The sequence below is a fragment of the Suncus etruscus genome, chromosome 12 (assembly GCF_024139225.1).
Source record: "Suncus etruscus isolate mSunEtr1 chromosome 12, mSunEtr1.pri.cur, whole genome shotgun sequence".
In the NCBI taxonomy this organism is placed as follows: Eukaryota; Metazoa; Chordata; class Mammalia; order Eulipotyphla; family Soricidae; genus Suncus; species Suncus etruscus.
The window spans coordinates 94,667,285-94,691,399 of record NC_064859.1 but is presented as its reverse complement, the minus strand read 5'-3'; the positions used below and the strand labels follow the sequence as shown (position 1 = coordinate 94,691,399).

The 24,115-nt window shown below is 39.5% G+C and overlaps 1 protein-coding gene and 1 non-coding gene across 2 annotated transcripts in view; one reads left to right on the top strand and one right to left on the bottom strand.

Annotated features, from left to right (window-relative positions):
- Nucleotides 1-24,115, top strand: part of ALK (ALK receptor tyrosine kinase) — a 713,821-nt gene that overhangs the window by 371,289 nt on the left and 318,417 nt on the right. The gene's annotated exons all lie outside the window — the stretch shown is intronic.
- On the bottom strand, nt 22,914-23,046 carry LOC126024819 (small nucleolar RNA SNORA51). Its single transcript, XR_007500919.1, has one exon. It is a non-coding gene; the product is annotated as a small nucleolar RNA SNORA51 (small nucleolar RNA).

Here is a 24,115-nt window from a genome sequence, read left to right as displayed (position 1 = left end):
ATAAACTATTCACAGTTGACAGCACCCCCTCGGGTTCTCCAACAGAAGCAGGAGGATTGCCAGGTTGAGCAATATGGGGGGGTCCCTGCCTGGGCAGGTGGGAATTTCCTGTTCCTCCTGCTTGCTCCCTGCCTCCCCCCATCTCCATCTTTTACTTTTGATCTAAAATCCATCGTTAAATGCTTGAAAAGCCAAACTCTGATCCAATGGCTCTCAAGCTGCTCACTCAGAAAACCTTTCCGGGTGTCATGGCATGACCCTAACCAAAACTAGCAAAGCCAAAGATTTACAGCTGGAGTGAAAGGCTCCATATATTTTGAAATTCCTTTTGTTCATTTCCTTACCCCTATAATGAGGCTAAAACAGAGCTACAAGCTGGAGAGATAATACAGCAGGGAGGGTGCTTACCTTGTACTCACACTCAGCTCATTCTGAGTTTGATTCCCAGAATGGCATAGGGTCCCCAGATTCCACAGGGAGTGGTTCCCTGAACAGAAAGACAGAAGTAAACCCTGAGTGCAGTTGGGTTTCACCCACCCCCCAAAACAAAACAAAACAAAACAAAACAAAACAAAAAGGAGAGGTACTAGAATGATTTGTGTGTAGCTGGGGTTTGAACACTCAGTTCGAATCTTCCCACAAAGCACTGTAAGTCACTGAGAAATCTCCACCCCAATCAGCCGTCCCCCAGATAAATGTGTGGGGAGCTTGATCAGGAAGTCACTGACATCATCCAGATGAAAACTTGATACTGGGCTGCCCTGCTGCCTGTCCACTGGCCAGACCTGTAGCATCAACCTACGTCCTGTGGGTAGTGTCCCCCCAAAAAGCATTTACTTTCAACTCCATCAGTTCATATCCTCCCAGATGGTTCTGGTAGTTTCTCTTCTTACTTATTTGGGAAGAAAAATCCAAAAATCCAAGGAGCTTCCCCAGGTGTGAAGGTGCACCAACTGGACTTGGGTGCAAGATCTCAGTGCCAGCACTGCTTTCTCAGCTCCCAAAAGCTATGCCCTCCTCCACACCCAGTCTAGTCAACACCTACCTCGCCAAATCCAGAAAGGTCCTCTCTATGGAATGTTTCAGAGGATGCAAACCTGGTGGTATAGGCCACGCAAGTGGTAGGCCAGGAAGGGGTTTCTCTTTTCTGAATCTGAAAGGGGACCTTTTACTTGACATGCTGGGACCTCCTAAAGCTGTGGAATTGCTAGAAATAGAATGTGAGGCTCATAGGTCAAAAACTCTCTAGTAGCTATGTATTACATACATAGCAGTAAAAGGTAAATCCATGAGGTAAATTTTAATCCTATGTTTTACTTAAGCCAATATATCCCAAACATTTACCTAGCAGTGCTCGGGACAAAATCCTGGTTCTGTGCTCAGGGATCACTTCTGGTGGTACTCAAGGGATAATATGGTGTATTAGGACTCAAACTCCAGTCTGCTGTATACATGGCAAGAGTCATACCTAGTTTTCTCTCCCTCAAGATCCCCCAAATTATATCCTTAAAATATGGTGCTTATTTTGCATTTCTAAAACATCTTAATTTGCTCTTTTCCAAGTTCAGATGCTCAATAACCACATGGGGTTAGGGAGTCACTATACTAGACAGTGAAGGTCAGAAATATCTTGGCCCAGACATTTCATTCAAACCCTGGCAATCTCAGGAGAATTATTTATAGACTTTAATACACACAAACACGTACACAAATGGGCCCAGCGGAGCCCCACCCTCATTACTCTTCATTTGTGATTTATTCATTTGCCTTTACTGAATGTTGCAATAATTAGATTGTGCTAAATAAATATGCTTTACAATAATTTATCCATGCCGTGCTGAAATACATTTCTCATGAGACCAAAAGTGATAAATTAACAGAAGTATGTCCCCCCAAATGAAGATATAGAACCTCATTAAGGGCTGATGGCAAATATTAAGAATGTGGAGAGACAATGAAGATTAGAAAGCTGAGTGCATTAAAAATTCTGTCACAATTCTAGAGATCTCTATTATTTGTCAGTGATGGCGTGTGTTCAGCCAAAGGAGTCTCAACTGGCAGGACTTTGGAGCTACTTCTCCTACGCTTCTCCATTACTCCTGCCCAATTACCTAAATTCCCGAGAACTTTTCTCTCCTGGCTCTTTGATTTTTTAACAAATGGGCTTGGATGAGCTGCTCAGTCTCAAGAATCACCTACAGAGTAAGGGTCTGAGGCTGTTTGAAAGGTCCCTTCAAAGCACCAATGTCAGAAAAGACTGAAAAAGGTGTTTTATCCTGTAGGTTTATATGTGCCAATTCAGGCAGCCAGATTAGTCCATCCAACTTTTCAAGAACTCTCTTTGCTTTCAGATTCTGTAAATTCTGAGTCCTATAAGGGATATCAGATGCCTATTGACTAGAAAGACTCACAGATAGTGAGTGCTTGTGCATATACTTAAATATGTGTGTATATATACATACAGATAGCTTGTACTTATACATGGATGTATTTATGAATAGAATATCAGAGTTATCCTAAATTTTTCAGATCTGATTTCTTATCGGCATTTATAAACCTAGATTCCCTTCCTGTGTAATTCTAGAGTCATCAATGGGTATCTATTCTATGTCAGCACAGGGATTAATGTCAGGAAGAAAGATTGAATGAGTGAATGAATGATTAACAATGCATAATCTCTACTGTTGGAGAGAACATAGACTGACTGAAACATAGCTGGAAAAAATGGGTAAGCAGCAGTACTAATGTAACATATTTGGGGAAATGTAGGGATATAAAAAAAAGTAGGTATAAAATTAATAGCTTGAGAAAGTTGAGAAAAGCAAATCAATAGACAAATTTGAAGTAGACCTTAAGGAGCAAGTAGATTTCTAGGTGAAGCAAGGAAGAAAAGACTAAGGGATTTAGCTTCATGGAGCCTTGGTGGAGAGGAAGAGAATGTGTGTGAGTAGCTCTCAGGTAGTTGGGGCCAGGTCACCAGGTGAGCCCAAGGACTTGTGGACAATGTGAAGAAAATAGTGAGTGAGGCTCAAGTCTTTGGTGTCATCATGTAGACAAAACTACCTGTACCAAGGACTCCTGGAAGGAGCAAAGGGAAGGAGCCTCGCTAGGACTCAGCCTGAACTGATCAGAAATATGTGAGCGTAGAATGAGAATTTGTCATTGAAAGCTTCCTTTCAGGTCTCTGATTCTGTGAGTGATCTGAAGTGTTGTAACATGCCAGGAACAAATACATTCGAAAATGAAGAAGAGCTGGTCTCTTGATTAAAGCACAACTGTGTGGTATTTCCAGATGCCAAAAAAGAAGAAAGAATGTTTCAGATCAGATTTGAGTGGCATTTGTCTTTTTCAGCAACTGGAAAAGGCTTTGAAACATGAGGAGTTAAAGAAGGAAAGCAGAACAACTAGACAAGTTCAGAAGACAACCTGACAGCCCAAAGGTCTTAATGGGCTCTCTGCTCAGAGGAGCCCTTTGCCCCAGCTTCCAAAAAGCACCCAAAGCAAGCCCAAGTACATGCATCTATCACACTAACCAACACCCTAATATCCCGGCTTCCATTATTTGACTAGTCAAATTTGTCTTTATACTGCTTCTTTGAGGACAAGAGGATATACTTATGCCTTTAGCGATATCTCCCACACCACTCAACATGAGAAGGTGTTTTGGCTAAAGGAAGGACTTTCACAAATGTTGGGTAAAGGGCTCAGGTAAAGAATGTTGATATTCTCTTATTACCTAGTCCCCAGCTAGCATCTGCTGGAACATCTCTCTTGCTGAAAGTTCCAGAATCTGAGGCCAGTGAGCATTGAAACCTGAGGACTTACCTTGACTTTTATTTTAGAAGTGATCCCCCAAGAGAGTGGGAGCAGTTCTGAGCCATCTGGGAAATCCCAACACTCCTCATACCCACACTGTCAATGTGCCTTAATGTTGCCAAATGATCTGCTCGAAACTACTTACAAACACAACTCAGGGGAACTGTGTTTGCTTTTGTTGTTGTTGCTGTAGTTCTAAGTCAGTGTGTGGACATCTATCTACCTGTCTAGGACCAGAAGTGTACTGAGAGATCCAAGTATCTGTGATTGCGTGATACATTTGTGTAATAAATGTTCCTATTCACAGAGCAAACCACAAGCTCAATGAATCGTGTCGAAGGGAGGCAGCTCATCACAGCAAAACATTTGTAAATATCTTTCTGATTAACCGGTTAGTATTAGAAGAAGGAAGAGATCAAAGTTATGGAAATGTAATTCACTGCGAGTTGTTTGGGAAGAGATATTTACCCCTCAGACCATCAGTTAAGCCATGTAAGCTTATAAATTACAAATGGAGGCTAAGTTAGTCCTGGGGATCCTTGCAGTAAGATCTAAGAAACCTATCAGTATAGGAAATGCCATCAGTATAGCATATGCAAGTGGCATATTGATCAGAACCCCATAAACTTAATGCCACTTCTGAGTATACATGAATCCTGTGAGGTTTTCATAGGTCTTGCTAAGACTTAACAAAATCTAAGACTTCTAGGCGCTAGGAGAAAAGTAAACCGAAGCTTATGATGTTCCAGAACTGTACCACTGTTCTCTCTGCCTTACTGTGCCCTCTGTGGGGTTCTGTGTAGTGATTTTGGCAAGGAGATTTTTTTTCCCTGCTGCCTTTCTCATGTCCCTTCTCCCTGAAAATTCTTTTGACAGCAACACAGTCATTCAGGGCTGTCTTGCATTCAGTGGTAAGGATTGTGATAACTAATGAGCCCAAATGGTTATTGAGGGCTGACTGAATACTTGAAAATAGGCTAAACAATTTTTACAGGGGCTTCCTCTTGGATTCTCCACTGGAAGTCTGTAAAGGGTCCAATCACTGCCCATCATTTCCATGAGGCTATTCATTGACTCTTCTAGGAAGATTACACAGCAAGTCAGGCAGGCCATAACTGGGTCCAGGTGATGAGAGCTCTGTGTCCTGTGCCAGAACTGCTGGTCTTTTTTGATGATAAAACTCCAGGAATCCTTCAGGAATTTAGTCTCCTATTCACTTACCACCAGGACCTGCGGCCATCAGGAAGCAAAAGGCAAGATACCACTGATATCTGTTGGCTCTCCCATGGATGTTCTTTTCACCATCTGTTTCTTTAGCTGGACTTGAGTTAGAGAATTTTCGAGTTTCGGTCAATAGAATTTCTATTCTTTATTATTATTTTTTTATTTTTTTCCAAAGAAAGACTGGAGAGAGGAAAGTAGGTGGCTGAGAAGCAGGAAACAATTTTCTCATGGAGGAAGACACAGATCAGTTACAGACCTAATCCTGGTGGTTTCCTGAGTAAGATGGCGAGGCTGTGATGGTTGAAATCAGCTGACTGGCAGAAGAGGTCAAAGAATGAAGTATGCCACTGATAATACGACAGATGGCCTCTGATCTTGTCCTCAGTGGGGAAATGGCATGAGGGACTGCAAAGCCTTCAGAACATCCATCTAAGAGCTGGTGGATTGTTCCACAGCAGCCAAAGATGGCCACTTGTTGTTTCTGGATCTTTTATTTCTTTTGCCAGGGCAGTAGGATACCCAGAGTTTCATGTTATTGATGTTTGCTGACCTTTAAACATTGGCTACAGATCCACAATTAAAAGCCAGTGCTGACCAAAAATATGGGGACGATGTGCTGGCTGGCAGGATTAGTGATTTGCAAGCTCTTTTCTACATACCAGGCCACACTATTGTTTTTGCAGTTCAACTCACTTGAGATTTAAGGTTTTTCTCTGTTCCAAGCTCTCAGAACTATGAAACTCCTAACAAAAACTCAGTTTACAACATCAATTCAGTGACTTTCTATGATTTTGTTTTTTTCTCACTTAATGGTTTCTATGAATATAATTATGCTTAACAGTTTTATCCAAAGACCCACAAAGTAATTGGTATACCTTTAGGTAAAGTGATTATTCTTATCAAATATAATTGAAAGTAATAGGATGGAAAGTCATTATAGAACATTCAGTTCATAAATATAAAAAGGAAACATGATAAACTTTTTGCATGAGACTTGATAGCTTAAAAATGTTCAATTTTTTTCTAGATTTAAAAAAAACTAGGGAGCAAAGAACAGGTGGGAGTATATTCTTTCAGTCAATACAACAGACAAAGGGTTAATAGCCTCATTTTCAAGAGTTCTTACAAATCAATGAGGAAAACACTAAGCTTCCATTAGGACGTGGAACAAAAGAAACTAGCAGACAATTCACAATAGAGGAGAAATAACTAATTAAAGAACATATGGGGAGAATGAGTCAACCTCAGTAGTAATTAAAGGAATGCAAATTGAAAAAACAAATATGATCATTCCCAGGGCAGGCAAGAGTGCAATGAAACAGGTACTACAAAACATTATAGATAGACAAAAGGAGAGCCTTGTATAAACCCAGATTTCAGTCCTGCATATATTGATTTCCTTTTCTGCACTGGGGAAACCACAGATATAAATATCAGAGGCACAGTCTCAATGGATGAGTCCATGCTATGGGGAACATCATCAAATGTTGGAGTCCCTCCATCCCAGCTGTGGTCAAGGCAGGAGCTGAACCATAGGATTTGAAAGACTGGTCTTAAGAAAGTATTGGGACTTGGGTATGAAAGGAGGAACATGACTTAGCTGGATGAAAAAGGATGATGATAGAGAAAATGAGAAGTAGGTCTCTGAAGAAAATAGAGCCTGGGTAATATGGTCTGGAATTTGCAAGAAGCTGACCCTACTTTTGCAAATGGAATATGGAGCAAAGAGCCTTGTAGCAGGTTGCCAAGAGAGCTGAGCTGTGGATACACTAGCAATAAAAACCTCACTCACAGAGTAGTGGCAGAGAGTTCTAGAAAAGAGAAAGGATGCAATCAAATGCATTTTTTAATCCTGTCTAAAAGTCTCTGTGACTTATTTTCAACTGCAAGAGGAACATACGATAACAATTATCCCAATTAAATTAGCCCAATTAAAACTTGGTCCAACCATGTACAGAGACATTTCTCCAAAGAGGACCTACTTACAGCCTGATAAGCAAAGCAAAAGAGCAGTCATTAGTGAGATGCAAATCTAAAACCACAATACAACCCACTTCCTAACCATCAGGGTGGCTATTCATTTTCTTCAGCTCCCTAAGGTAAGCTAGCAAATGTTGATAAAGTTTGAGAAGACATGAGAGTCCTCTCCTCATACAATGCCGTAGAGATGTAAAATGGTGCCACCATGATAGAAAATAGTTTAGCAGGTCCTTAAAAATACAGAATTACCTTAAGACCTACCAACTCCACTCCCAGTTACTTGCCCCAAAGAACTGAAGGCAGGACTCAGTTAGCTCTGTATACACCTAAATGGGTGTGTATAAATCACAGCAGCTGAAGGTGCAAATACTAGGCAGTCCAGAAACACAAGGAAGGATGGATAAACAAAACATCCTCACAAAGGAATAGTATCCAGCTTTATTATAAAAATAAAAAGGAGGAGTTATTTGTGTAACAAAACCTTGAGTTGAATTTGCAAATTAAAAAAATTATAGCAGGACAAAGACTGGATGATTTTATTTTTACATGGAGCCTAGAGTTGCCAAACTCATGGAGCCAGAAAACAGAATAGAGTTTATGAAGGACTAGAGCTCGTGAAGAATGAGGAATCTCTCATTGGAGAGATGAACAGGCTCTGGAATTTGTTGCAAAAGTTGGATAGCATTCTGGCTGCATGCAGTGCCACGGAAATGGTCAAAATGTTCATTTTTGTGTAGAACATATTTTGCTACCATAAAAAAAACCTGTCTTTTCTGAATAGAGGTTTGGGGCCCTTGGGTCAGTTTCCAAGAATTGGAACTGCTGGGTCATATAGAAGTTCAATTTCTATTTTTTGAGAAGTGTCCAGATTATCTTTCAAAAAAGCTGGACCAGTTTACATTTTTGCCAGTAGTGAATGAGGTTCCCTTCTTCCCCATATCCAGCCTACATTGGTTGATTGTCCTACAGTAAACTATGATCTCTCATGGTTATTTTATTTTATTTTTTGGTATTTGGGCCACACCCAGTGACGCTCAGGGATTACTCCTGGCTATGCACTCAGAAATCGCTCGTGGCTTGGGGACCATATGAGACGCTGGGGGATGAAACTGCTGGTTTGTCCAGGATCATGGTTTGTCCAGCTGCATGCCAGGCAAAGGCCCTACCGCCCTATCGCTTTGTTATAGCTCAGGCCTCAGATATCTCATAGTTATTTTAAACTGAATTTCCCTAATGATGAATGGATGCAGAGCATTTTTCAAAATACTTTTAGGCTACCTGTCATTGTAGAAGTTTTTGTTCATCTCTTATCCCTGTTTTTCAAGTGGGTTTATTTTTCCTTGTAAGGTTCTAGTAATGTTTTCTTTATCTTGTATATCAGCCGTTTATCACACAAATGGTGGGCCAATATTCTCTGGAGATCTTTGGAGTGTTTTTATTCTGGCCATCTTCCCTTTGTAATACAGAAGCTTCTTAGTTTGACATAATCCCTTGTTCATCTTTGTTTCAACTTGCAGTTGGTCTACAGTTGGAGAAAACTTAGTGCAGTGACTGTTGGTGTAATGGACGCTTTAGGACATCAGACACAGACAATTTGGTGGATAGTGTGATACTGGGAAATTTTAGGCATAAAACTTCTTTGATCACAGTTATGCTAACCACACAGTGCCTAAAATAGAGTGTTTTAAAATCCAAAAATATTGACATGTTTTGGAACTCGTTTAAGTGCATCCAGAAAATACTGGATATGTCACCCAGAGTGACCATATGTCACTTGTTAACTTCCCGTCAAGGGTTTGCTTGAGTCTCTGTATTCATGTTTATATATGTATTTTATCTTATAGTTTTGGAATCAGTGCTGCCCATGCTACTGTGGGATCTCTTTTTCCTCCACAGCTGAATCAGGAGCATCCGAGAGTCTAAGGAACCTGGAGATAAAGGGGGTGCCTAAGTTTGTGTCTTGGTTCAACAGATTATTGGATGACTAGCCACAGGGCCCTGAGAGGTAACCAGACTCTCACAGCTTGCTTTCTCATCTATACAAAAGAGGGGAGACAAGTAGTACAACACTTTACATGGATGTTAAGGATTCAATCAGATCTAAACATGTGCATAGAAAGCTACTATTATTATCCCCTGTGGTACTTAATAACTCTCCTCCATTCTGTATGAAATATCACAGGAAGCTTCTCAACATTACTTAAAGTAAGAATTACTTGTAAGTATTAGTGAACATACATAATTCTGTTAAGTATCTCAAAGAGGCGCTTAGGTAGCTATTTTATTTTATGGGTTTGTTTTGGGTTTGGACCACAACCAGAAGTGTTTGGGAGCTCCCCCTGGCTCTGAGTTCAGGGAAAATGGGACCATACCACAGATCAAACCGAGTCTCCTGCATGCAAAGTTTGTGTTCAACCAACCCTATGAAGCCATTTCTCAGTTCCCCTGTAGGTAATGATTTATAAAAACAAATTCCTGAAGGACTGGAAATATAGTGCAGGGAAAGGAGGTTTCCTTGCACACAGCAGACCCTGGTTTGATCCCTAGCAATGCATTGGTTTCATGAACATTGTCAAGGAGTGATTTCTGAGCACAAAACCAAGAACAGAACCCTGAGCAGAGCTGGGTGTGGAACACTCCCTCACCCTCCGAAGACAAATTCCTGGAAAGGGAATTCAGGGGTGAAAAAAGCATGCCCAGGTTAGGGTGTGGCTTCTGGTCCTCTAGGAAGATGGTTAAGAAGTTCAGACAGCTTTGTCATTATTATATACTAAATAAAATTCCATTTAAAATAACAAAATTTTGGGCCAGAGCGGTAAGGTGCCTGCCTTGCCGATGCTAACCTAGGATGGACCGTGGTTTGATCTCCCAGCATCCCATATGGTCCCTCAAGCCAGGAGTGATTTCTGAGCACATAGCCAGAAGTAATGCCTGAGCATCACCGGGTGTGGCCCCCCAAAAACCAAAATTAAATAAATACATAAAATAAAATAACAAAATTTTGGACACGATCCCTTCGCTAACTGAAAAAAAATTGTAATTCTATTAGACTATTGATATATCTTGAGAAACCAGTTGAAAAGCCACAATGAAAGTACAGAAAAATGCCTTTGACCAAGTTTAAAGAAAAGTTCAGTAGAATTAACAGTGTTTAAACTCCTATGCCTATGAACAAAAGAAATCGAAAGTTTGAATAAGAGGGCTACAATAGTTTTATTTTACCACTTTATTTCTAATTGTATTTACTAAGCAAGAGCACTATTTATAACAGAAGAAAAGTCATTTCACTGTGAAAGTGTGATTTGTCCCCTTATTTTGAAGCAGTTATTGAAATTGAGTTTCCCATTGCAAGTGGAACTCTTAAGTAGGTGCCCCTAGTAATGAAGCCCATATTTCAATTTTCTGGTTGAAAATTTTTCAGATACAAAGTCACCTTCTTGAGTCTTATCTATATATTCAAAAGACTGTAGGGTGCTGGGAAATTTCTTCGGTCCGGTATTGGAATCAGCAGCAAGATCAACAGACATTCTTTCCCAAAGGAAATTAATCTCCCAGGCCTTGAGTGATGCCTGTGTGGGTAGGTCAACCTGCGCGAGGCCCTAAGCATTCAGACAATTACGTGGACCCCTTATGCCTGGGTCCCCTTAGTCTGCAATGCTTTGAGTTGGCCGACAGATGCATCCATCCCTCAGAGCCTCGGTTGTCTCATCTAAACCCGGGTCTCATCATCATAGACCTATCAGAGCAGGCTATTATTGTAAAATCAAATGCAATAAACTCTGTGAAATATTAATATGCTCCGAGCTCAGGGCTTGTGAAGTGCTCATGCTATTTTTATCCTTCATGATTACTGTGATTCTCAGTGACTAATTTCAAAGATGGGGCTGTCTGTGATGGAGTTTGGTAGAAAAGGCCACAGGTTTAGCGTTGAATGAATCATGTGGTCGTTGTGGTTGAAGCTCTTTGGGTTACTTTGAGCAGCATTCTTTTATCTGATTTAAATTTTGACTTGGGAGCCACATCAAACGCTTCTCAAGGCTGACTCCTGGCTCTGCTCTTAGGGATCTGCACTCCTGGTGGTGCTGATGGGACCATATGAGTGCCAGAGATTGAGGCCAGATAGGCTGTATACAAGGCAATAGCCCTATCCGCTGAACAATAGCTCCAGCCCAAACCACTTATTCTTTTGAGAATTGTGATTCTAATAGCAATTAATATGAACCTAAAATGCAATTTTGCAGTTTCTAAAAACTTACTTGCAAGAATAAAATGAGACACAAGTAGATTTAATTTTAGTAATTTTAAAGTCTAACCCAATATAGCTAAATTTGACATTTTAGCCTGTAATTTTATTCAAATTATTTATGAAATATTCCCTATTTATTTTTCTATCCTAAATCTTGGGAATTTAAGGTATACTTTATATTCCAGTACATTGCATGTGGAGGCAAAATTTTTTGTTGTTGTTATTTTGTTCTTTGTTTTGGGGCCACACCCAGTGGTGCTCAGGAGTTACTCCTGGCTATGTGCTCAGAAATTGCTCCCGGCTTGGGGGACCATATGGGATGCTGGGGATCAAACTGAGGTCCATCCTGGGTCAGCTGCATGCAAGGCAAACGCTCTACTGCTGCTCAATCACTCTGGCTCCTGGGCTAAATTTTTACCTGAAATATTTGATCTGTAATTCTTACAATGTATATTTAAGAGATTAGATTCATGTTTTCTATGTGTTCCAAGTGTATCTTCCCACTAAATGAATCAAGAACCAAGTTTTAAGCTTAAAATAATAATGCAGTTTCTTCATCACACCAACCATAGCTCAGTATCATCATAGATGCTGGTATTCTCATACTTATCACAGCAATGACTCAGAGTGCCATTTTTGTCACTGAATTACCTTATTGATTGGGGGAGTTTAATAAGCCATACAATGTTTACCAAAGTAATAATTTTTCCTACCAAAATTACCAAGGTTTTAGGTTGGCTCAATGAACACAACCCAACCAAGAAAATTTCCACAATAGACATTTAAATTTAAGCAACATTCATTTGAAGCCTTTTTTTTTTTTTGGTTTTTGGGTCACATCTGGCAGCACTCAGGGGTTACTCCTAGTTCTATGTTCAGAAATCGCTCCTGCAGGCTCAGGGGACCATATGGGATGCCGGGATTCGAACCACTAACCTTCTGCATGAAAGGCAAATGCTTTACCTCCCTGCTATCTCTCCAGCCCTAGCCTTTCATTTTTATATTAATCAATCTGCAATGAAAGAAAAGTATAGGGGGAAGAGCTATATAGCACAATGTGTAGGGGACTTGCCTTGAATGTGGCTGTCTCAGGTTTGATCCCCAATGTCCCATATGGTTCCCCAAACCTGCCAGGAGTGAGTTCTGAGCACAGGAGTATACCTTAAGTACTTCCAGGTATGGCCAGGTGTGGCCCAAATTCAAAAAAAGCAAAGTATATTTTATGCAACATATATTTATGCAACATGGATTATATATCAATATATCAACAGCCTTTATTTCAAGGTAAACACAATATGGATATTTAGAATTCTCCATCAATGCTTTCCTCATCCTTATTCCCTGCTCTCCCCACATCTGCCACAATCCCTCTTCCTCCTTAATATTTTTATTTTATACTGGCCAATACCCATTAAGTTAATTCTTAGTTTCCACTAATGGGCTATACACCATAATTTGAACAGCATAGATCCTCTGAGTCCAAACCTCTATGTATCATACAATATGAATGTTTTGTGTTACAATGCCTTATTTGCCACCACAGTTTGAAAAAGAAAAAACATTATCTCTCATGCAAGTAAGGAAAATGATAGTATTTAAAGGGCATATAATGAAACAAGACAATTACCTGTTTTTAACTAGATATTTATTCAATCATCATGGGTTTATTGAGCAAGCATCGTAACCTATATACTAGACCTATGGCCCAGGAAAGACAAGATGGCTGCACAGAGAGTTTCTCCAGTAAAATAATAGAAGCAGAGACAGAAACCAATACATACAGATTGTAGGTGTTTTCTTGTAAACTGACTAGAGGCTGTTTAGGGTATGAACAACCAACTTTACCATTAAGGGTACAACTCATTGTCTTTCTGATCAGTTTGTTGCTGGTTGCTACCTCATGGTCACAAAATAGTTACCACACCTCCAGGTATATGTCCATATTCCAGGCAAGCAAGACTATGAAAGAAGCAGAGAAGGGCAGGCAAAAAAAAAATTGTCTAGTGCATAGTGAGACAAAATATAGGATGTCCAGATAAATGTGGATTTTATGTAAACAACAAAGAATGTTGTTGACATCTGAATGTCCCGATATTTGAAATGTGATTGTACAAAAAAGTTTTATCTGAAATTCACTTTTAACTGAATTTCCCATCTTTTGCTGACTCTTAACTTTCTAAGAAAATCCTGCTTTTCTTTTATTGGCCATACTGTGTCCCACAGCCATGCCCATTTGCAAGGAAGACTGGTCATTAAACCAACTCATTTGGCTGTTTCCAGCCTAAGTTAAAGAGAAGGAAGTTAGGAAGCTGCAGAGACATTACCTGTCTTGCATGTGTTCAACCTAGTTGGGTCCACAGCAACAGAGTCCTCCAGCATCATTTCGTTAGGCCTGAAAGACCCTAAGCTGTAACACTGACTTTGGTCCTGCTAGCTCCCTAACACTGAAGGGCCAGAAGAACTCTGTATCTCAGTCCCTTGATCTATGTGATATAGCCTTAGATGACTGAGATCCACAGGGAGTATTCCTGGGGCCCCTGCACCACTCTGGGGAGACCAAAGGAAATCAGAGCAAGAGAAAAGGAAACTGTTGAGTAGTTACATGGGACCCATCCTCTTTGACCTTCCCTGATGAACAGAGGTGCCTAAACTTATTTGGCCTTCTACCCCTTTTTCAGGGGAAATAAAAAAAATGGCTCAGCACTGCCTCAAAGAAAGTTGAACGAAAGGAAAACATTCCCCCCCCACCAAGATGACTGCACCCACAGGTGACTGCCATTCAAAACACCTCATTATTATATATACTTACTTGACATTCCCTGTTCCAATTACCCTTTATTATTCCCCATCATCTTAGTATTGCCCATTTTGGGAAAATTGTTGTAGATCATGTGCTTCTGTGTGCAGAGTTTATTGGGGGTGAATAAAAAGGAAGTAAGACCACTTAAAAATTTGGATCAATCTAGAAAGAACCTTTGAGAACTCAAGTGAGTCATCTTGTCAGGCCTGATGGATCTTGGGAAGGCATGTGGTCTCCTGTACCTGCATTTCCTCACCTGAAAAACCTGAAAGAAATGTCTCCCATCTCTTTCTCTCTCTCCTCTCCTCACTTCTCTCTCTTCTCTCCTCTCTCCTCTTTCTTTCTCTCTCCTCTCTCTTTGCCTCTTTCCTCTCTTTCTCCTCTCTTGCCTCTTTCTTCTCTCTCTCTCTCTCTCTCTCTCTCTCTCTCTCTCTCTCTCTCTCTCCCCTTTTTCTCCCCCCACCCCCCAGCAGCCCACATTTCATGCTTTACTCAACAACGGGCATCACAGAGTCAAGCACATCCATGCAACAGCTGAGCTTTTCCTTCCTAAGATCTTTTGTCCATTTTTTAAATTAAAATAAATATCAATGAAGTGCACAGAAAGAGCAAGCAAATGTGTGTAAACCCTGGGCAAAATTTAGAAAGTAGCATTGAAGATTTTAAGAGCCTGACCCCTGGAACTTTTAAAAATAATGTCAAAATTGGAACAAAGTCACTTACATGTCCACCGGATATGTAAAACTAAGAACCTACCTAAAAATCCTGCTTCTGTACTCAAAGCGGATTTGAGGACTGTGACCAAGTGGCCCCTCACCATGTCTCTCCCCTCCCCTGCCTGCAGCAGACACTTTTATCACTCCGTCCTCCTGTTTCTCATTGAATTAAATCAATTGTTTGGTTTTTATTTAGCTTCTCCTTTCTCCCACTCGTCAGATCAAGTGCTTTTCTATTTTCCTTGAGCATTACAAAATGAGCTCTTAGAGGGAAAAAAAAGGTTTCTCAGCACTTTAGCTTCTGTTTCTTTCTATTTATTTGCTTTTCTTTTATGATCCTTTTTTCTGCTGACACCCCAGGACACGCGTGCGGTATGTAGTGATTATTGGCTCTTTCTCCAAATGAAACCTGTTAGTTAAAAAAAGAAATCACGAAACAAGTGGTGGAAAATAATACCTATGTATCTCTTCCCAAAAGCTTTTCTTAGCAGGAGAAAAGGATCCATGTCAACAGATATGCTTATTACACAGATATAGCTACATATACAGGCATACATGTATGCATGCTTATTGCATGTATACCCTATGTTAAATGTTATACACACAAAAACATATACTTACAGGGGCCGGAGAGATAGCATGGAGGTAAGGCATTTGTCTTTCATGCAGAAGGTCATTGGTTCAAATCCCAGCATTCCACATGGTCCCCCGAGCCTGCCAGGGCTGATTTCTGAGCATAGAGCCAGGAGTAACCCTGAGCACTGCCAGGTGTGACCCAAAAACCAAAAAAAAAAAAAAAAAAAAAACAGCAAACAAACAAACAAACAAAAAAACCCAAACATATACTTACAGACATAAAGGCTTATTACATGTTTCTACATACACACCTATTGTAAAAATCACCACACACACCTTATATCCTGGGTGAACAGGTCTGAGGCTGGGTCTTACATGAAATAATCCAAATCAGGCTGAGGGTAAAAACACTTGTAGTCTGGCAATCTTCTACCTCATCTAGAGAGCAAGTTGCCTGCCAGAATTGTCATGTTAATTGGGTACAGAGACCACATGGGGAGGGAGGGGGAATTCCTATTCCCCATAGTAAGGGTAGATAGCTCAGGCTATTGTGAGCCTGTCCCGCCTAGGTTTACATATAAGACCATCTTTGTTTTGGGTGAAACCAAGTTGTAAACAACTTGTTTTGGGTAAAACAAGGTATAATCCAACAACCTATAGGTAGTCATCGATGCCCATATATACAGATCATAATTACTACATACACATATTCATAAATACATCTTATCATTTCTACGAAATTCTTGCTGTTAAATTTGACTTCAGCGGTAGTTTACATAGTTGTACCAGATATGCTAATAAACTTACTAATACTCTGGGCAGAAATGGAGCTCATTGTGTGAAGATTAATAGCGCTGTCAAGAAAAGCTAACTCCCTCTACCTTTTTTACTTCTCCTAATGAACGTATTTGGTCTTTCTCATCATTTGATCTCAAATACCATTACCCTAATGATTTCTAATTATTTGATTACAAATACCAAAATCTCTTCCACATGCTTCTCAGTGTCAGGCCAAGCAGCAGAACAATTAAGTCCTGATGGCAGAGAGGAGTAGAATTATTTCCAAATAGTTGGCATCATGATGGTAAAGGGCACAGAACTGCGTCTAGAGGGAATAGTATTTGCTCTAGAACCCATTATATTCTCATGGACTCAGACAGAACCTCACCTCTTTGGATCCTTACCTGCAAGATGAGAAGGTTGACCAACACCATGACTCCAAGTTCTCCCAGTTCAGGATTTCTTACATTTCTGGCTTTTGAAGTAATTCCACTACAAGGTAAAGTATGCCAAAGAGGTTGATCCACATTCTGCTTCCTTCAAATGTCAAAATCCAGCACTAAAATATGGATTTGATCGAAGCTGCAGAGAATGGCAGAATTAGAATTTAAACCCTAGATGACTTGTTCAGTTTATACCATTTCCATGGTTTCCTCATAACATCACCTAAATACAGGAGGCCATGAACCCCCCCCCCCACCTTTGTAGGACTATCCAGTCCCTTATGAGTAATTTTCATAAGACTCATATTTCACTACCCCCTGCTCTGATCTCCTTCTGTGACACCTGGAGTCATTCTGCTGGCTTGAGACCTGCCATGATGCTTGGTTTTCGGGCTGAAAAGTAGTGTCTGAGACAACTGGGAACTAAATCATGGTACATTGGGTTGAGCCCTCTATTGTATATTTCTGTCATGGACAAGCAGTGTGGTATGAGACAGGGAATTTGGAAACCTCAAATCCACCACTCATTTGTAAAATTCTGCAAGTCCCTAATGTCTTTGCTGCTTGTTTTTTCCCCATGGGCATCAAGGAATTAAGCTTTGACCACCATGCTTGTTTCTAACTCTGACTTTCTGAAAGTTAGGTGTAAAAAAGATCATTTTAAAAAATCCTCAGATATAGTGATAACAGTGCAGTAACTCAAAGGAGCCTTTCAGAAGAAAGCAAGATTCTCAACAAGAAACTCAGTTCCCAAGGAGAGGAGGGTTTTTGAGACAGGGAGATTTATGCTTTAAGAGATAACAGGTATAGATATAAAATCACCCACTATGTTGCTGCTTTTCTTTGCAGTTGATTTTTTTTCTCTCTCTACTTTCTGAAATTTCCCTTTTAAAGCAGAAATAGGTTGGTGGATGTTATTTATTTATTTATCGTTATTTATTTAACACAACAGGTGGAGTGTTGCAAAAGCAAGTTCTGATGGTATCATGCAAAATGGCAAGAGCTGTGGGCCCAATGGACTTTGAATAATGATCTGCATATAGTCAGCATATAAAGATCTGTCACTCTGATTGGTCCTCCAAAATTCTGCAGTGAAGGGATGTGAGTGCTTTTTGTTAACACAGTAATTCTAAAATTCATGTGATTCCAGAGCTTTCTCATCACACCTGGTGAAGTTGACCCTCACCTTGTGATGTTGACATTATGTGGAATATAACTGGGGATAGTACACAGCATTATGTTCTAAAAGAGGCACCTATGGAGTATGTCTGAGGTCTATTCATATTGGTTTACACTGTTCTGTGCATAATTCAGCCCATTAAGCGTGTGCTCTTAAGATTAGGTTCCACCAACTCTCTGAATGACGTCATGATAAGTTGAATGAGTAATAGTTTCTAATAATGATTTAATAGTTTAATTTCAATATGGACAATTAGCCAATGAGGCCAGAGTCGTGTGATTTATTGAGAGGGAAATCTGTCCGTTGATACATTTATGTATTCATGTTCTCACTCTGAGAATATGATGAAGAGGCTTCAGATGTAGGATAGTGGATGGAATACACATTTGTCTTTCTTTTCTCTGTGGTTCCATGAAAGCGATACTAAGGAATTCCATAGAGGATCCAGTTCAAAGAAGGAATTCCATAGAGGAAAGTGATACTAAGGAATTCCATAGAGGATCCAGCACAAAGAAGAGGAGGAGAGCCATGGGTGAGCTCTAAAGCACAGAGGGGAGATGAAAGTTTCATGATGGAGGAAACAAAACATATCATAGAGAAGATGTACCAGGAGCTTAAAACAACATAGATTGATGGTGACAATGGAGACTCATGAACAATAGTGATGGGGACCATCCAGGAAAGGATGAGAAAAGGAGGAAGAGAAGTGAAATTTCTCTGGGGTTTAGTTAGCCACATGATCTCTACCCCTTCCCAGACCCATTTGTTCAGACTGGGTAGTAGAGAAAGCCTGACCATGGGGAAAAGCAGAAGGGATTTTTCTCTGAAAATCCAAATGGAGTGAAAGTAGTAGGGTTGCTAATTGGAGTTGATTATGCCTGATCGATGTGTCTATCAAACAAGTTGGGGGAGGCAGATACCTGCAAAATGACCTTTACCTGCCACTTTCACCTTGGAGTATTTCTGACAAAGACAATGGGCAGCCATCCTGCACACAGAAGTTTCTTGCAACCTGCCTGGTTTCTGCTGTTTCAGTGGCTGGGGTTGATCAACGGTCATCCAACAGAGAAACAATTAGAAGCATGAGAAAGACATATCAATATTAAAAAGTTGCTCCCCAAGAATCAAAGATAAATTGGGTAGCAGAGGTTAATTTGAAAGATGAAGCATTTCAGAAAGATCTAAGATTAAGAAAAGGGGAATTTAAATCACTCATGATGGAAAGAAATGATAAGCCATGTTTAGCAAAGATCAAAGAGGTATGTGGTTTCTGATGAATAATATGCAGTAGAGGCCAGCAAGGAACTTTTACATAGATCCAGACTGGGATGTCCTGTATTGAGATGTCAGAATCTTGAGGACAGATCTGAAGAGCCTCAAATGAAAACAAAACAAAACAAAACAAAACAAAACAAAAAAAAAAAAAAAAAAAAAAAACAGATTGACTCCAAATGAGTAAGAAAAATACAGTGTTTTCTCAAAATTATAGTTAAGTTAGATCATTATAATTATAATATTGTTAAACTTTATATGTATGTACTCAAAACTACCAAAGTACCCGTGACCCACTATCATTATCCTGTGTCACTTCTGATCCAATCTTCATTCCCACAACCTATTACAGCTCAATTTGTTATAATCTGAGGTAGAAACTTTGACATTGGTCAAACTGTTTCCTATGTCTCTCTCTTGTTCTCTCTCTCTCTTGTTCTCTCTCTCTCTTGTTCTCTCTCTCTCTCTCTCTCTCTCTCTCTCTCTGTTTTGAGGGGAGTGACGTAATCCAGTCATTTTTTTTTCTCTGACTTACTTTACTTACCGTGGTACTTTCCAGTTTTTTCTAGATATCAACAAACAGCATGATTTCATCCTTTCTTTTAGCTACATAGTATTCTATTGTGTATATAGGCCACGATTTCTTTTGTGGGGGAGGTGGGCCACACCCAGTGATGCTCAGGGGTTACTCCTAGCTCTGTGCTCAGAAATTGCTCCTGGCTTGTAGGGCTTTTTGGGACACCAGGAGATTCAACCAACGTCCATCCTAGGTCAACCAAATGCAAGGGAAACACCCTACTGCTATGCCGCTGCTTCGGCCCCAAGGCCACGTCTTCTTGATCCATTTATTTGTCATAGACATGTTGGTTGTTTCTAGATCCTGGGTCTTCAACTAAGCACTGTGATAAATATAGGCATCCATCAGACTTTTGAATTAATGTTTCAGTATAACCACAGTGTTAACACTGTTGAATTAAGTTGATGATCAGTGATGCAGACACTGACTTGTAACAGTTCTTTGCCTTTTATACCTGTAAACATGAAATTGGCATATAAATGTGTGAGCATTATGAAGTGCAAATCATTGATAGTGCAAATCATTGATTTAGTAAAATCGCTTTCTCTGAAGTTATATAGCTACTAAATAGCTCAAAAACTAGGCCTTCAATTTTCCAAGGCAAATATTTTAATCCAAGTGCAAGAGCAGAAAAGTTCTCAACCAAGTATAAAGATAACATTAAAATATTATAGAGTATCCAAGATGTACAAAAAAATTTCCATCTGAGAATCCCTGTAAAAATAATGTCTCTAGAGATAGCAATCTGGGAGAAGGATACAGGAACTAGTATGGTGATGGTTAAAGGGTGAAGTAAGCAAAAATAAAAGAAATTTAAAGAAAAAAAAGCAACTAGAGTATTCTGGAATTACAAGTTGTACACCAAAATCCTGAGTCAAATATAAGCAAGTTAAGATGTAGCCTAATTTTGTATTGTGGGATACATTATTGAACTCATAGAGAAGTTTATAAATATAACTTTTGTTCATTGCAGTAAAAAATGTACATGATCATCAGCACAAAAAAATATCTGTTTATTGATTTTCAGACTTTAGCATCAAACTGTAAACAAAACAAAAGACTGAATTGTTATTTCCCAGCCTTGACCATGTCAGGAAAAAGCCAAGTTGACTTGAAGGTAACATGGAGAAGTGAAGAAAACAAGCAGGAGGACTAATAAACTCGCCTTCTAGTGAAGAATACCTAGTGGAAACCAAAGAACACTATTGCATAAGAAACAACATAAATGTGTCCTAGAAAGTTGGAACTGATGTGATCTCCAAGGCAACCATGTTTTTGATACCAGTCATTCTAATCAGAGAAGCCAGAGGTCTTTCTGGGCAACAGGAACTATCCTATTGGATATAGGTCATATTCCCATTGTGAAGGTCTTCACAATATCTGAGAACCTACCACAAGCTCAACACTGTGTTCCATACCCAACATTTGGAGTCTCTTAGTCTTAGAGTTGTATTACTTAGAGTTAGTATTCCACTAACCCAGGAATGTGGCTGCATAGAGTAGAAGAAAAGAAGGTGATCAGGGACTCATAGTTCACTTCTCCACAGATAAAGTTTCAGAAGTTTGGGGCCAATTGATTGGGTCAGTTTGCTTCAGAACCCTCAGAGGTACATTGGGAGAGGAAGTTCTGAAAAAACATGAGAGCTTGGAGACTTGAGGTGGTTCCTTTAGAAAAACATATTCTAGAAAGGCAGAAAGAATTACTGACAGTTCAAAGCTATATGTATCCTTAGAGAGACTCCAGTCAACTTTCCATTTTGCAAAGGAATTTTGGTAACTACAGTCCGGGAGTGGGTTCAAGTGATTCTGATTTCAAGTTAGTGAGAGATATGAACAACAACTCCATTTGAAGACACCCCTAGAAACAGAACCCTCATCACATACCTCCTTGGGGCTAGGCATTGAGCTAGTCACCTAAAGTGTGTTACTAATTAAACAATAACACAATATAACATTGACTGTACACCTATGACACTTGTAAAAACTAAGGTGAGGAGGGAAGAAATGTTTAGCTGAAACCTTGAATTGAATATAGAGCCTATAGGTTTGAGCCCATCTGACTTCAAGGATCATGGCCCTTGGTTTCTGGCTCGTTATGTTGGTCCTGACAGCTGAGATGAGAGCAACCCATGGCTCTATTGGTGAGCAGAGGTGAAAATAATAAGCCTTTCATATTTAATCACTGACCATAGCACACAACCACTAATAAGCAGAACATGATCCTAGCACTGTTGACACAAGAGCACTTTGATCTGCTCCTCTTCTCCCCTCCCTGGCCCACACTTTGGGTATAGGGGGCCATCTGTGAGCTGTCAGTCCATTCTTTTTAATTAGAAGGGACCCCAGGAGCCTTTCATAGCCCCAAGCTCTGCTGAGCAAAATAAACAGGAAACAGAAAAGGAAGAGGAGAGATAATTCTCGCCGACTTTAAAAGATTTATACCAACAATATCCCAAGGAACTGGTGAAATTTATTTTTTCTTTTTCTTTCTTTTCCTTTTTTTCTTTTGACTTTTTTTTTTGGTAGTGGAAAGCTGCTGATAAAGAGATAGCTCTCAACTATCGAGTTTCATTGAGAGTGAAAATACTTTAAGCCCAGTCTCTTATTGATAGTCCAGTTGCACAAAATGAAATTCATATAAACAACATCTCACATATTAGAACTGGAAAAATAATCCATCTTCCAGTCAGTTCTCACAGAGGCCCAGTTTCAAGAGAGTGAGTAACAAGAACAGAGTTTGCTGGCCTTCACACACCCAGAAATTGGGTTCAAGAATAGCTTCCAAATCAAGCACCTCCAGGATGATTCTCCCTTTGCTGGAAACTTGAGATTTTTTTTTAGGTGTGTGCATGTTTGTGTGTCCACACATACATCCATGCCATTGAGTACAGATGCCACATAGAAACTTCATACCAATCTTAGAAGCTTCATGTTCCCCAAACTGATATTATGCCCCTGATCCCACCCTGAAGCAGTTTTGGGCTGACATACCTATTTCAAACAGAACCTTATGTGTATAGTAAATCTCCAGTGAGCCAATATGTTCTCCTTGGAAATGCGTTGCTTCTTGTTGGAATTCCCTCCTTTCATCTGTATCATTCTTCATGGCAAGCTGCCAGGTCATTTGCCTACTTGGTTGTCTGCAGGAGACAGATTTTAGGGGCCCAAACGGTGACTTCCAAAGGCTGAGCATTCAATAGCTGAATCCCACTGGCCGATGCAGTTTGGAACAGGTTTCCACTGCACAAGGAACAGTGCAGGATCTGACATTTCTTTTTTTTTTTTTTTTTTTTTTCCATTTTTTTTTGTCCCCCAATTCACAATACATACCCGGCAAGGGGCCTGTGTTGAGGTGTATATGGGGTGCCTTTACTGTACCTCCTCTTTCTATACAGCCAGTGTAAAGAACACAGCCTGTGGTAAGATTTGGGAGGCCTTATCTTATCTTTTATTTATTTTATTTTTTTTTTCTTCAGAGCAAACTAAAGTTGTTTTTTTTTTGTTTGTTTGTTTTTTTAAAGTAAGAATTCATTTAAAGGACAAAATTGATTAACATAATGAGGTAAACTAATATAACATAATATAGTGACATAACATAACATATAATATAATTGATATAATAATAATACATGTAAGTCAAAGAAAATTTCTGATTAAAAACACAATTTTTTTTTCATAATGGCTTACATATCTTTCACTGTAGTATTTTGGGTACATATTCACATTGAATCAGGGGAATACCCATCACCTAATATGTCCTCTTCTCAATCAAAAATCAAATATGCTGAAAATAGGCAGAGTCCTGTCTAGAGGCTTCCAACCTCACTTTGAGAGAGGATGTGAAAAAAGTAATTAAAATACCACAATACAAAAAAAATATCGAATTAAATAACCGATAAGCACCACAGCAATAAAGACAGGCACCACACAATAATCTCGGTTCTGAAATCAAATCATACTCAAGTGCAAAAAAGAAAGAGAAAAACAAAACAAAATAAAATAAAATAATATTGGAGACATCAACCGTAATCTCCACACCAAAATAAAGACGTCAAAAAAATAGATCATTTATTCTCCTCTTGCTGCTTTCGTGGTATGTGGAAGACTTCTACTTTATCTTGAATGGTAAAATCAGACCTGTTTCTAAAGATCTTGGTGGCTGTGCAGATCAGGGAATGGAGTTTATGAAGTCTTTCTTTGTGGTTCAAGCAGTTATGCTTCTTCAATGTCATTTTTTTGTTTTTTATGTGTTCTAGGTGTTTCAGAATAGTGCTACCATTCTGTGTTTTTCTTTTGTCTTCTGACTTACTTCATTTAACATAACATGATCTAGGTCCATCCACGTTGCTGCAAAGTCTGTGATTGTATCATTTCTAACTGCCATGTAATATTCCATTGTATATATGTACCACATCTTAATGATCCATTCATCTGTTGTTGGACATCGAGGTTGGTTCCAAGATTTGACTATTATACTGAGTGCTGCACCAATGGCAAAAACGTTA